Source organism: Salvelinus alpinus, chromosome 35 (assembly GCF_045679555.1).
Source record: "Salvelinus alpinus chromosome 35, SLU_Salpinus.1, whole genome shotgun sequence".
Taxonomy (NCBI): domain Eukaryota; kingdom Metazoa; phylum Chordata; class Actinopteri; order Salmoniformes; family Salmonidae; genus Salvelinus; species Salvelinus alpinus.
Window position 1 is genome coordinate 5,146,142 of NC_092120.1, and position 13,694 is coordinate 5,159,835.

The 13,694-nt window shown below is 45.1% G+C and overlaps 1 long non-coding RNA gene across 1 annotated transcript; it reads right to left on the minus strand.

Moving 5' to 3' along the window:
* Positions 1 to 538: 538 nt before the first annotated feature.
* LOC139564321 (uncharacterized) lies at positions 539 to 2,633 on the minus strand. Its single transcript, XR_011672720.1, has 2 exons — positions 1,838 to 2,633; positions 539 to 1,442 (listed from the first exon to the last, which is right to left on the minus strand). It is a non-coding gene; the product is annotated as an uncharacterized lncRNA (long non-coding RNA).
* Positions 2,634 to 13,694: the final 11,061 nt, after the last annotated feature.

The following is a 13,694-nucleotide window of genomic DNA, read 5'->3' on the forward strand; positions in this document are numbered from 1 at the left end:
GAATTAGCTAATAGCAATTACTATGTATAATTAATCACATCACGGGTGAGCACACCATTGATCGAAATAATTAGGTAAAGCACTTTTTAGAAATCGAAAGTAATCCGACGATTAGTTTCAGCGCGCAGCCATGCATTTTTTTTCCTCACAGAAACCGAAGATAATAAGAGAAGACGAGATTGGTCTGTTTATAGTATGCATGTTGAAGGGGTGTGTCGTCTACCGTCGTTCACATCCCACCATTCATTTCCGGAAGTCCTCAAAAAACGAGTGAACTCTTACTCACCTCATTTTGTTATAACATCTTTGGTCAAACAGACGATTACGTGAACCCAGAATGCATTGAATGTCAACAAACATGACTACACAGCTGGAATTAGCTTAGCTCATCATAATCAGTACAACCTTCAAAAAAGTATTTTACACACATAATATGTGCCCATTACAATCTGTGCAAGAATCGGAATGCATGATTTGTCACCTAGATTTGAAAACATGTGAATAAAACCGTAAATACACAAATAATTGCCACACAAAACATTTTCTGATAGTGATTTATTGATACAAGTGGCACGTGCCGGCAGTCAACCACGTACCCTCTGACTCTAAACCATTCAGTGTTGTTGTTTATGTATGTAGCTAGTGAGATGAGCTGAAGCATTAGCAATGTCTTTCAAAAGGAGACAACAAACAAATGTGGAAATTCTGGAGATTTTTTAAAATTCTGACAATGAGTCTGAGTATGAAACTCAGGAATCAGATTCTGACAGTGACAGTGAGGAGCTGCCCCCCAACCTTGTAGCCATTGAGAACCCTGAATCTGAATTTCCCTTGTCCACTGACAAAGTCCCAGTTCCCTTTGAAGATGCTGGTAGTGATGGAGGCATACCAACAGTGGATGAAGTACAGGAGTTCTGTGGTAGCTGGAAGGCCACCAGTCATTTCACCCCTCCTGGCCCTGCTGTTTCACCCCTCCTGGCCCTGCTGTTTCACCCCTCCTGGCCCTGCTGTTTCACCCCTCCTGGCCCTGCTGTTTCACCCCTCCTGGCCCTGCTGTTTGCTTTGATGAGTCCCAGTCTGGAGTGCAACGCCCCTTGCCATTTCCAACTGAGGCAGAGTGCTTCAAGTTGTTTGACAGAGGAGCTGGTGGGAGACATAGTAGAGACCAATCGCTATGCCTTGGAGCTACAGGATAAGAGAGAGCCAGGAGTGGGGGACAACCACAATTAGTGAAATGTATACATTCCTGGTGACAGTAAAGACTGCTTTCTAGTTCTGCTGCTATGACTGCATTTCATCAACGCTACTACCATCCTAAATGACCCGTTATACAAAATAAGAAATGTTAACAGCTGGCAGTAAAGTGGCATGACAAACGAGACGTCCATGTCCTCTCCACTGTCCATACAGCAACCATGTAGGCCACAGGGAAGGTGGACCACCTGACGGGAGAGAGAAACAAACCAGACAGAGAAACATCAAACCAGACTGCGTGCTTGACTATTACCTCAAAATGGGGGCAGTGGATGATAAACAGCTTTGTGGAATGCACTCAAAACGACCAAGTGGTATAAGATATTTTTCCAGGGTAGCGTCAAAATACAACATGCCAATACTTCTGACGCATTTAGCATTGTTTTACAGAACTAATAGAATAATGTAACTAGCTACATAAGCACGATTGAATATAACACCATAAAAGGTGAGTAACATGAGTAACGTTATCTCGCGTGTCCGCGGTTATAAGGAATATTTACAAATATATTATGCTCCATTCACACAGTGAGCTATAGTAGAAACGGTATAACACGACACAATAACGTAATTAGGCACTTACTTTGATAGAAACGCAGTCTTGATTTGAAGATGGGTGTCTGGAGTGACGCCTCTAGCACTGAGACGCTGTGCTACTTGGGAGTCATAAGGCCAGGGTAGCTTCAAAATACAACACATGCTAATACTTCCCTGACGCAATTAGCATTGTTTTCCAGAGCTAATAGGAGAATGTAGCTAGCTACCCAAGCATTGAGTATAACACCATAAATGTTATAAAATGAGTAACGTTACATCGCGTGTCCGCGGTTATAAGGAATATACACAAAAACATGATGCTACAGTAGAAACGACATAACACGACATGCAGAAACTATTATAACGTAATAAGGCACTTTGATAGAAACGCACACATTTCCAAAGGTATTATTGGTAACGAAAACAACTTTGATTTCGATGCAGTCGACAGGTGGAATAATATGAACATGTGTATGCAGGACGGCAGATGAGTAAATGTCCTGCACAAACAATTGAGAAGTGTTTGGGGAATTTTGTCCGGGTCAGAAATGTCAAAAAAATTAATTGGTCCGCAAAAGTAAAAATGACTACTTTTTTGTGAATGAATGAGGCGGAACACACCTCATTTCAACTGTTATTAGAAAATAAAAAACTTGTTAGAAAATAATTTAAAATTGACAAATAAAAACAGGCTGCGTGCTTTTGTTTGAGGGCAGCGCGGATGAAATGTACTGTTACATAACAAACGCATTCTGGAATGGAGAGAACGTTCTAATATCACGTGCATAAAAAAACTCACGCCGGGGTGACCGTTAGAGATATTTGGAACTCACGCATGAAAGGGTTAAAGGGGGTGATACGTTTTTTCCAAATATTTGACATTTTTGACTTTTGACTTTTGACTTCCTATGAAATCACATTCAAAATGGACAAAACATATTCCTTAAGTCCAAATAAAAATGTCCAAAAAATTATGTTAATAAAATTTGACAAAAGTATTTTCATACAGTTCTTACACATGTGTAATTGACATAAAAATCGAAAGAATTTCGAAAAACGGTCCAGAAAGCACTTTTTAAAGGGGGTGATACGTTTTTTCCAAATTTTTGACATTTTTGACTTTTGACTTTTGACTTCCTAAGAAATCACATTCCAAATGCACAAAACATATTCCTTAAGTCCAAATAAAAATGTCAAAAAAATTATGTTAATAAAATTTGACAAAAGTATTTTCATACAGTTCTTACACATGTGTAATTGACATAAAAATCGAAAGAATTTCGAAAAACGGTCCAGAAAGCACTTTTTTAAGGGGGTGATAAGTTTTTGCCAAAACTTTCAAAATTTCAAAATTTGACTCTTGGGTCTTGACTTGCGTTACAGTAAGCCTATGAAAAATTAAGATGGAACTCACTCGCCCACTATAGGATTTTTGGGGTGTTACACAGCTCATTTACAATATGGCATTTGCCATCAACTTTGGATGAAACACCGCCGGATGCAATGTGAAATCCCACACAATTCCATCGTGTGTATGGTCCGCTCTCTGCCAATAAGTTGCCATGTTATTTTGTACAATTGAGGGGGGAGTTCCCTTACAACTAGAATGTAGCGCACCTCCAGTTAGAATGTAGAGTACCTCCAATTGGAATGTAAAGTACCTCCAATTAGAATGTAAAGTACCTCCAGTTGGCATGCAGAGCACCTCCAGTTGGCATGCAGAGCACCTCCAGTTGGCATGCAGAGCACCTCCAGTTGGCATGCAGAGCACCTCCAGTTGGCATGTAGAGCACCTCCAGTTGGCATGTAGAGCACCTCCAGTTGGCATGTAGAGCACCTCCAGTTGGCATGTAGAGCACCTCCAGTTGGCATGTAGAGCACCTCCAGTTGGCATGCAGAGCACCTCCAGTTGGCATGCAGAGCCTCTCCAGTTGGCATGCAGAGCACCTCCAGTTGGCATGTAGAGCACCTCCAGTCGGCATGTAGAGCACCTCCAGTTGGCATGTAGAGCACCTCCAGTTGTAATGTAGAGCACCTCCAGTTGGCATGTAGAGCACCTCCAGTTGGCATGTAGAGCACCTCCAGTTGGCATGCAGAGCACCTCCAGTTGGCATGCAGAGCACCTCCAGTTGGCATGTAGAGCACCTCCAGTTGGCATGTAGAGCACCTCCAGTTGGCATGTAGAGCACCTCCAGTTGGCATGTAAAGTACCTCCAGTTAGAATGTAGAGTACCTCCAATTAGAATGTAAAGTACCTCCAATTAGAATGTAAAGTACCTCCAATTAGAATGTAAAGCACCTCCAGTTGGCATGCAGAGCACCTCCAGTTGGCATGTAGAGTACCTCCAGTTGGCATGTAGAGCATCTCCAGTTGGCATGTAGAGTACCTCCAATTAGAATGTAAAGTACCTCCAATTAGAATGTAGAGCACCTCCAGTTAGAATGTAGAGTACCCCCAATTAGAATGTAAAGTACCTCCAATTAGAATGTAAAGTACCTCCAATTAGAATGTAAAGCACCTCCAGTTAGAATGTAGAGTACCTCCAATTAGAATGTAAAGTACCTCCAATTAGAATGTAAAGTACCTCCAGTTGGCATGCAGAGCACCTCCAGTTGGCATGCAGAGCACCTCCAGTTGGCATGCAGAGCACACCATTTGGAATGCAGAGCACCTCCAGTTGGCATGTAGAGCACCTCCAGTTGGCATGTAGAGCACCTCCAGTTGGCATGTAGAGCACCTCCAGTTGGCATGTAGAGCACCTCCAGTTGGCATGCAGAGTACCTCCAGTTGGCATGTAGAAGACCTCCAGTTGGCATGCAGAGCACCTCCAGTTGGCATGTAGAGCACCTCCAGGTGGCATGTAGAGCACATCCAGTTGGCATGTAGAGCACCTCCAGTTGGCATGTAGAGCACCTCCAGTTGCCATGTAGAGCACCTCCAGTTGCCATGTAGAGCACCTCCAGTTGGCATGCAGAGCACCTCCAGTTGGCATGCAGAGCACCCCCAGTTGGCATGCAGAGCACCTCCAGTTGGCATGTAGAGCACCTCCAGTTGGCATGCAGAGCACCTCCAGTTGTAATGTAGAGCACCTCCAGTTGGCATGTAGAGCACCTCCAGTTGGCATGTAGAGCACCTCCAGTTGGCATGCAGAGCACCTCCAGTTGGCATGCAGAGCACCTCCAGTTGGCATGTAGAGCACCTCCAGTTGGCATGTAGAGCACCTCCAGTTGGCATGTAGAGCACCTCCAGTTGGCATGTAGAGTACCTCCAGTTAGAATGTAGAGTACCTCCAATTAGAATGTAAAGTACCTCCAATTAGAATGTAAAGTACCTCCAATTAGAATGTAAAGCACCTCCAGTTGGCATGCAGAGCACCTCCAGTTGGCATGTAGAGTACCTCCAGTTGGCATGTAGAGCACCTCCAGTTGGCATGTAGAGTACCTCCAATTAGAATGTAAAGTACCTCCAATTAGAATGTAGAGCACCTCCCGTTAGAATGTAGAGTACCCCCAATTAGAATGTAAAGTACCTCCAATTAGAATGTAAAGCACCTCCTGTTAGAATGTAGAGTACCTCCAATTAGAATGTAAAGTACCTCCAATTAGAATGTAAAGTACCTCCAGTTGGCATGCAGAGCACCTCCAGTTGGCATGCAGAGCACCTCCAGTTGGAATGCAGAGCACCTCCAGTTGGCATGTAGAGCACCTCCAGTTGGCATGTAGAGCACCTCCAGTTGGCATGTAGAGCACCTCCAGTTGGCATGTAGAGCACCTCCAGTTGGCATGCAGAGTACCTCCAGTTGGCATGTAGAAGACCTCCAGTTGGCATGCAGAGCACCTCCAGTTGGCATGTAGAGCACCTCCAGGTGGCATGTAGAGCACATCCAGTTGGCATGTAGAGCACCTCCAGTTGGCATGTAGAGCACCTCCAGTTGCCATGTAGAGCACCTCCAGTTGCCATGTAGAGCACCTCCAGTTGGCATGCAGAGCACCTCCAGTTGGCATGCAGAGCAGCTCCAGTTGGCATGTAGAGCACCTCCAGTTTGCATGTAGAGCACCTCCAGTTGGCATGTAGAGCACCTCCAGTTGGCATGTAGAGCACATCCAGTTGGCATGTAGAGCACCTCCAGGTGGCATGTAGAGTACCTCCAGTTAGCATGTAGAGCACCTCCAGTTGGCATGTAGAGCACCTCCAGTTGGCATGCAGAGCACCTCCAGTTGGCATGCAGAGCACCTCCAGTTGGCATGTAGAGCACCTCCAGATGGCATGTAGAGCACCTCCAGTAGGGCATGTAGAGCATCTCCAGTTAGAATGTAAAGTACCTCCAGTTGGCATGTAGAGTACCTCCAGTTAGAAAGTAAAGTACCTCCAGTTAGAAAGTAAAGTACCTCCAGTTAGAATGTAGAGCACCTCCAGTTAGAATGTAATGTACCTCCAGTTAGAGTGTAAAGTACCTCCAATTAGAATGTATAGTACCTCCAATTAGAATGTAAAGTACCTCCAGTTAGAATATAAAGTACCTCCAGTTAGAATGTAGAGCACCGCCAGTTAGAATGTAAAGTACCTCCAATTAGAATGTAAAGTACCTCCAGTTAGAATGTAAAGTACCTCCAGTTGGCATGTAGAGCACCTCCAGTTGGCATGTAGAGTAACTCCAATTAGAATGTAAAGTACCTCCAATTAGAATGTAGAGCACCTCCAGTTAGAATGTAGAGTACCTCCAATTAGAATGTAAAGTACCTCCAGTTGGCATGTAGAGCACCTCCAGTTGGCATGTAGAGCACCTCCAGTTGGCATGTAGAGCACCTCCAGTTGGCATGTAGAGTACCTCCAGTTAGAATGTAGAGTACCTCCAATTAGAATGTAAAGTACCTCCAATTAGAATGTAAAGTACCTCCAATTAGAATGTAAAGCACCTCCAGTTGGCATGCAGAGCACCTCCAGTTGGCATGTAGAGTACCTCCAGTTGGCATGTAGAGCACCTCCAGTTGGCATGTAGAGTACCTCCAATTAGAATGTAAAGTACCTCCAATTAGAATGTAGAGCACCTCCAGTTAGAATGTAGAGTACCCCCAATTAGAATGTAAAGTACCTCCAATTAGAATGTAAAGTACCTCCAATTAGAATGTAAAGCACCTCCAGTTAGAATGTAGAGTACCTCCAATTAGAATGTAAAGTACCTCCAATTAGAATGTAAAGTACCTCCAGTTGGCATGCAGAGCACCTCCAGTTGGCATGCAGAGCACCTCCAGTTGGCATGCAGAGCACACCATTTGGAATGCAGAGCACCTCCAGTTGGCATGTAGAGCACCTCCAGTTGGCATGTAGAGCACCTCCAGTTGGCATGTAGAGCACCTCCAGTTGGCATGTAGAGCACCTCCAGTTGGCATGTAGAGCACCTCCAGTTGGCATGTAGAGCACCTCCAGTTGGCATGCAGAGTACCTCCAGTTGGCATGTAGAAGACCTCCAGTTGGCATGCAGAGCACCTCCAGTTGGCATGTAGAGCACCTCCAGGTGGCATGTAGAGCACATCCAGTTGGCATGTAGAGCACCTCCAGTTGGCATGTAGAGCACCTCCAGTTGCCATGTAGAGCACCTCCAGTTGCCATGTAGAGCACCTCCAGTTGGCATGCAGAGCACCTCCAGTTGGCATGCAGAGCACCTCCAGTTGGCATGCAGAGCAGCTCCAGTTGGCATGTAGAGCACCTCCAGTTTGCATGTAGAGCACCTCCAGTTGGCATGTAGAGCACCTCCAGTTGGCATGTAGAGCACCTCCAGTTGGCATGTAGAGCACCTCCAGGTGGCATGTAGAGTACCTCCAGTTAGCATGTAGAGCACCTCCAGTTGGCATGTAGAGCACCTCCAGTTGGCATGCAGAGCACCTCCAGTTGGCATGCAGAGCACCTCCAGTTGGCATGTAGAGCACCTCCAGATGGCATGTAGAGCACCTCCAGTAGGGCATGTAGAGCACCAGTTAGAATGTAAAGTACCTCCAGTTGGCATGTAGAGTACCTCCAGTTAGAAAGTAAAGTACCTCCAGTTAGAAAGTAAAGTACCTCCAGTTAGAATGTAGAGCACCTCCAGTTAGAATGTAATGTACCTCCAGTTAGAGTGTAAAGTACCTCCAATTAGAATGTATAGTACCTCCAATTAGAATGTAAAGTACCTCCAGTTAGAATATAAAGTACCTCCAGTTAGAATGTAGAGCACCTCCAGTTAGAATGTAAAGTACCTCCAATTAGAATGTAAAGTACCTCCAGTTAGAATGTAAAGTACCTCCAGTTGGCATGTAGAGCACCTCCAGTTGGCATGTAGAGTAACTCCAATTAGAATGTAAAGTACCTCCAATTAGAATGTAGAGCACCTCCAGTTAGAATGTAGAGTACCACCAATTAGAATGTAAAGTACCTCCAGTTGGCATGCAGAGCACCTCCAGTTGGCATGCAGAGCACCTCCAGTTGGCGTGCAGAGCACCTCCAGTTGGCATGCAAAGCACCTCCAGTTGGCATGCAGAGCAACTCCAGTTGGCATGTAGAGCACCTCCAGTTGGCATGTAGAGCACCTCCAGTTGGCATGTAGAGCACCTCCAGTTGGCATGTAGAGCACCTCCAGTTGGCATGCAGAGCACCTCCAGTTGGCATGTAGAGCACCTCCAGTTGGCATGCATAGCACCTCCAGTTGGCATGTAGAGCATCTCCAGTTGGCATGTAGAGCACCTCCAGTTGGCATGCAGAGCACCTCCAGTTGGCATGTAGAGCACCTCCAGTTGGCATGCAGAGCACCTCCAGTTGGCATGTAGAGCATCTCCAGTTGGCATGTAGAGCACCTCCAGTTGGCATGTAGAGCACCTCCAGTTGGCATGTAGAGCACCTCCAGTTGCCATGTAGAGCACCTCCAGTTGGCATGCAGAGCACCTCCAGTTGGCATGCAGAGCACCTCCAGTTGGCATGCAGAGCGCCTCTAGTTGGCATGTAGAGCGCCTCTAGTTGGCATGTAGAGCACCTCCAGTTGGCATGTAGAGCACCTCCAGTTAGCATGTAGAGCACCTCCAGTTGGCATGTAGAGCACCTCCAGTTGGCATGTATAGCACCTCCAGTTGGCATGTAGAGCACCTCCAGTTGGCATGCAGAGCACCTCCAGTTGGCATGTAGAGCTCCTCCAGTTGGCATGCAGAGCACCTCCAGTTGGCATGAAGAGTACCTCCAGTTAGAAAGTAAAGTACCTCCAGTTAGAAAGTAAAGTACCTCCAGTTAGAATGTAGAGCACCTCCAGTTAGAATGTAATGTACCTCCAGTTAGAGTGTAAAGTACCTCCAATTAGAATGTAAAGTACCTCCAATTAGAATGTAAAGTACCTCCAGTTAGAATGTAAAGTACCTCCAGTTAGAATGTAGAGCACCTCCAGTTAGAATGTAGAGTACCTCCAATTAGAATGTAAAGTACCTCCAATTAGAATGTAAAGTACCTCCAGTTAGAATGTAAAGTATCTCCAGTTAGAATGTAAAGTATCTCCAGTTGGCATGTAGAGCACCTCCAGTTGGCATGTAGAGTACCTCCAATTAGAATGTAAAGTACCTCCAATTAGAATGTAGAGCACCTCCAGTTAGAATGTAGAGTACATCCAATTAGAAAGTAAAGTACCTCCAGTTAGAAAGTAAAGTACCTCCAGTTAGAATGTAGAGCACCTCCAGTTGGCATGTAGAGTACCTCCAATTAGAATGTAAAGTACCTCCAATTAGAATGTAGAGCACCTCCAGTTGGCATGAAGAGTACCTCCAGTTAGAAAGTAAAGTACCTCCAGTTAGAAAGTAAAGTACCTCCAGTTAGAATGTAGAGCACCTCCAGTTAGAATGTAATGTACCTCCAGTTAGAGTGTAAAGTACCTCCAATTAGAATGTAAAGTACCTCCAATTAGAATGTAAAGTACCTCCAGTTAGAATGTAAAGTACCTCCAGTTGGCATGTAGAGCACCTCCAGTTGGCATGTAGAGTACCTCCAATTAGAATGTAAAGTACCTCCAATTAGAATGTAGAGCACCTCCAGTTAGAATGTAGAGTACCTCCAATTAGAATGTAAAGTACCTCCAGTTGGCATGCAGAGCACCTCCAGTTGGCATGCAGAGCACCTCCAGTTGGCATGTAGAGCACCTCCAGTTGGCATGTAGAGCACCTCCAGTTGGCATGCAGAGCACCTCCAGTTGGCATGTAGAGCACCTCCAGTTGGCATGCAGAGCATCTCCAGTTGGCATGCAGAGCACCTCCAGTTGGCATGCAGAGCACCTCCAGTTGGCATGTAGAGCGCCTCTAGTTGGCATGTAGAGCACCTCCAGTTGGCATGTAGAGCACCTCCAGTTAGCATGTAGAGCACCTCCAGTTGGCATGTAGAGCACCTCCAGTTGGCATGTAGAGCACCTCCAGTTGGCATGTAGAGCACCTCCAGTTGGCATGCAGAGCACCTCCAGTTGGCATAGAGAGCTCCTCCAGTTGGCATGCAGAGCACCTCCAGTTGGCATGAAGAGTATCTCCAGTTAGAAAGTAAAGTACCTCCAGTTAGAAAGTAAAGTACCTCCAGTTAGAATGTAGAGCACCTCCAGTTAGAATGCAATGTACCTCCAGTTAGAGTGTAAAGTACCTCCAATTAGAATGTAAAGTACCTCCAATTAGAATGTAAAGTACCTCCAGTTAGAATGTAAAGTACCTCCAGTTAGAATGTAGAGCACCTCCAGTTAGAATGTAGAGTACCTCCAATTAGAATGTAAAGTACCTCCAATTAGAATGTAAAGTACCTCCAGTTAGAATGTAAAGTATCTCCAGTTAGAATGTAAAGTATCTCCAGTTGGCATGTAGAGCACCTCCAGTTGGCATGTAGAGTACCTCCAATTAGAATGTAAAGTACCTCCAATTAGAATGTAGAGCACCTCCAGTTAGAATGTAGAGTACCTCCAATTAGAAAGTAAAGTACCTCCAGTTAGAAAGTAAAGTACCTCCAGTTAGAATGTAGAGCACCTCCAGTTGGCATGTAGAGTACCTCCAATTAGAATGTAAAGTACCTCCAATTAGAATGTAGAGCACCTCCAGTTGGCATGAAGAGTACCTCCAGTTAGAAAGTAAAGTACCTCCAGTTAGAAAGTAAAGTACCTCCAGTTAGAATGTAGAGCACCTCCAGTTAGAATGTAATGTACCTCCAGTTAGAGTGTAAAGTACCTCCAATTAGAATGTAAAGTACCTCCAATTAGAATGTAAAGTACCTCCAGTTAGAATGTAAAGTACCTCCAGTTAGAATGTAGAGCACCTCCAGTTAGAATGTAGAGTACCTCCAATTAGAATGTAAAGTACCTCCAATTAGAATGTAAAGTACCTCCAGTTAGAATGTAAAGTACCTCCAGTTAGAATGTAAAGTACCTCCAGTTGGCATGTAGAGCACCTCCAGTTGGCATGTAGAGTACCTCCAATTAGAATGTAAAGTACCTCCAATTAGAATGTAGAGCACCTCCAGTTAGAATGTAGAGTACCTCCAATTAGAATGTAAAGTACCTCCAGTTGGCATGCAGAGCACCTCCAGTTGGCATGCAGAGCACCTCCAGTTGGCATGTAGAGCACCTCCAGTTGGCATGTAGAGCACCTCCAGTTGGCATGTAGAGCACCTCCAGTTGGCATGCAGAGCACCTCCAGTTGGCATGTAGAGCACCTCCAGTTGGCATGCAGAGCACCTCCAGTTGGCATGTAGAGCACCTCCAGTTGGCATGTAGAGCCACTCCAGTTAGCATGTAGAGCACCTCCAGTTGGCATGTAGAGCACCTCCAGTTGGCATGTATAGCACCTCCAGTTGGCATGCAGAGCACCTCCAGTTGGCATGTAGAGCACCTCCAGTTGGCATGCAGAGCACCTCCAGTTGGCATGTATAGCACCTCCAGTTGGCATGTATAGCACCTCCAGTTGGCATGTAGAGCACCTCCAGTTGGCATGCAGAGCACCTCCAGTTGGCATGTAGAGCTCCTCCAGTTGGCATGCAGAGCACCTCCAGTTGGCATGAAGAGTACCTCCAGTTAGAAAGTAAAGTACCTCCAGTTAGAAAGTAAAGTACCTCCAGTTAGAAAGTAAAGTACCTCCAGTTAGAATGTAGAGCACCTCCAGTTAGAATGTAATGTACCTCCAGTTAGAGTTTAAAGTACCTCCAATTAGAATGTAAAGTACCTCCAGTTAGAATGTAAAGTACCTCCAGTTAGAATGTAGAGCACCTCCAGTTAGAATGTAGAGCACCTCCAGTTAGAATGTAGAGTACCTCCAATTAGAATGTAAAGTACCTCCAATTAGAATGTAAAGTATCTCCAGTTAGAATGTAAAGTATCTCCAGTTGGCATGTAGAGCACCTCCAGTTGGCATGTAGAGTACCTCCAATTAGAATGTAAAGTACCTCCAATTAGAATGTAGAGCACCTCCAGTTAGAATGTAGAGTACATCCAATTAGAAAGTAAAGTACCTCCAGTTAGAAAGTAAAGTACCTCCAGTTAGAATGTAGAGCACCTCCAGTTGGCATGTAGAGTACCTCCAATTAGAATGTAAAGTACCTCCAATTAGAATGTAGAGCACCTCCAGTTGGCATGAAGAGTACCTCCAGTTAGAGAGTAAAGTACCTCCAGTTAGAAAGTAAAGTACCTCCAGTTAGAATGTAGAGCACCTCCAGTTAGAATGTAATGTACCTCCAGTTAGAGTGTAAAGTACCTCCAATTAGAATGTAAAGTACCTCCAATTAGAATGTAAAGTACCTCCAGTTAGAATGTAAAGTACCTCCAGTTGGCATGTAGAGCACCTCCAGTTGGCATGTAGAGTACCTCCAATTAGAATGTAAAGTACCTCCAATTAGAATGTAGAGCACCTCCAGTTAGAATGTAGAGTACCTCCAATTAGAATGTAAAGTACCTCCAGTTGGCATGCAGAGCACCTCCAGTTGGCATGCAGAGCACCTCCAGTTGGCATGTAGAGCACCTCCAGTTGGCATGTAGAGCACCTCCAGTTGGCATGTAGAGCACCTCCAGTTGGTATGCAGAGCACCTCCAGTTGGCATGTAGAGCACCTCCAGTTGGCATGCAGAGCACCTCCAGTTGGCATGCAGAGCACCTCCAGTTGGCATGCAGAGCACCTCCAGTTGGCATGTAGAGCGCCTCTAGTTGGCATGTAGAGCACCTCCAGTTGGCATGTAGAGCACCTCCAGTTAGCATGTAGAGCACCTCCAGTTGGCATGTAGAGCACCTCCAGTTGGCATGTAGAGCACCTCCAGTTGGCATGTAGAGCACCTCCAGTTGGCATGCAGAGCACCTCCAGTTGGCATGTAGAGCTCCTCCAGTTGGCATGCAGAGCACCTCCAGTTGGCATGAAGAGTATCTCCAGTTAGAAAGTAAAGTACCTCCAGTTAGAAAGTAAAGTACCTCCAGTTAGAATGTAGAGCACCTCCAGTTAGAATGGAATGTACCTCCAGTTAGAGTGTAAAGTACCTCCAATTAGAATGTAAAGTACCTCCAATTAGAATGTAAAGTACCTCCAGTTAGAATGTAAAGTACCTCCAGTTAGAATGTAGAGCACCTCCAGTTAGAATGTAGAGTACCTCCAATTAGAATGTAAAGTACCTCCAATTAGAATGTAAAGTACCTCCAGTTAGAATGTAAAGTATCTCCAGTTAGAATGTAAAGTATCTCCAGTTGGCATGTAGAGCACCTCCAGTTGGCATGTAGAGTACCTCCAATTAGAATGTAAAGTACCTCCAATTAGAATGTAGAGCACCTCCAGTTAGAATGTAGAGTACCTCCAATTAGAAAGTAAAGTACCTCCAGTTAGAAAGTAAAGTACCTCCAGTTAGAATGTAGAGCACCTCCAGTTGGCATGTAGTGTACCTCCAATTAGAATGT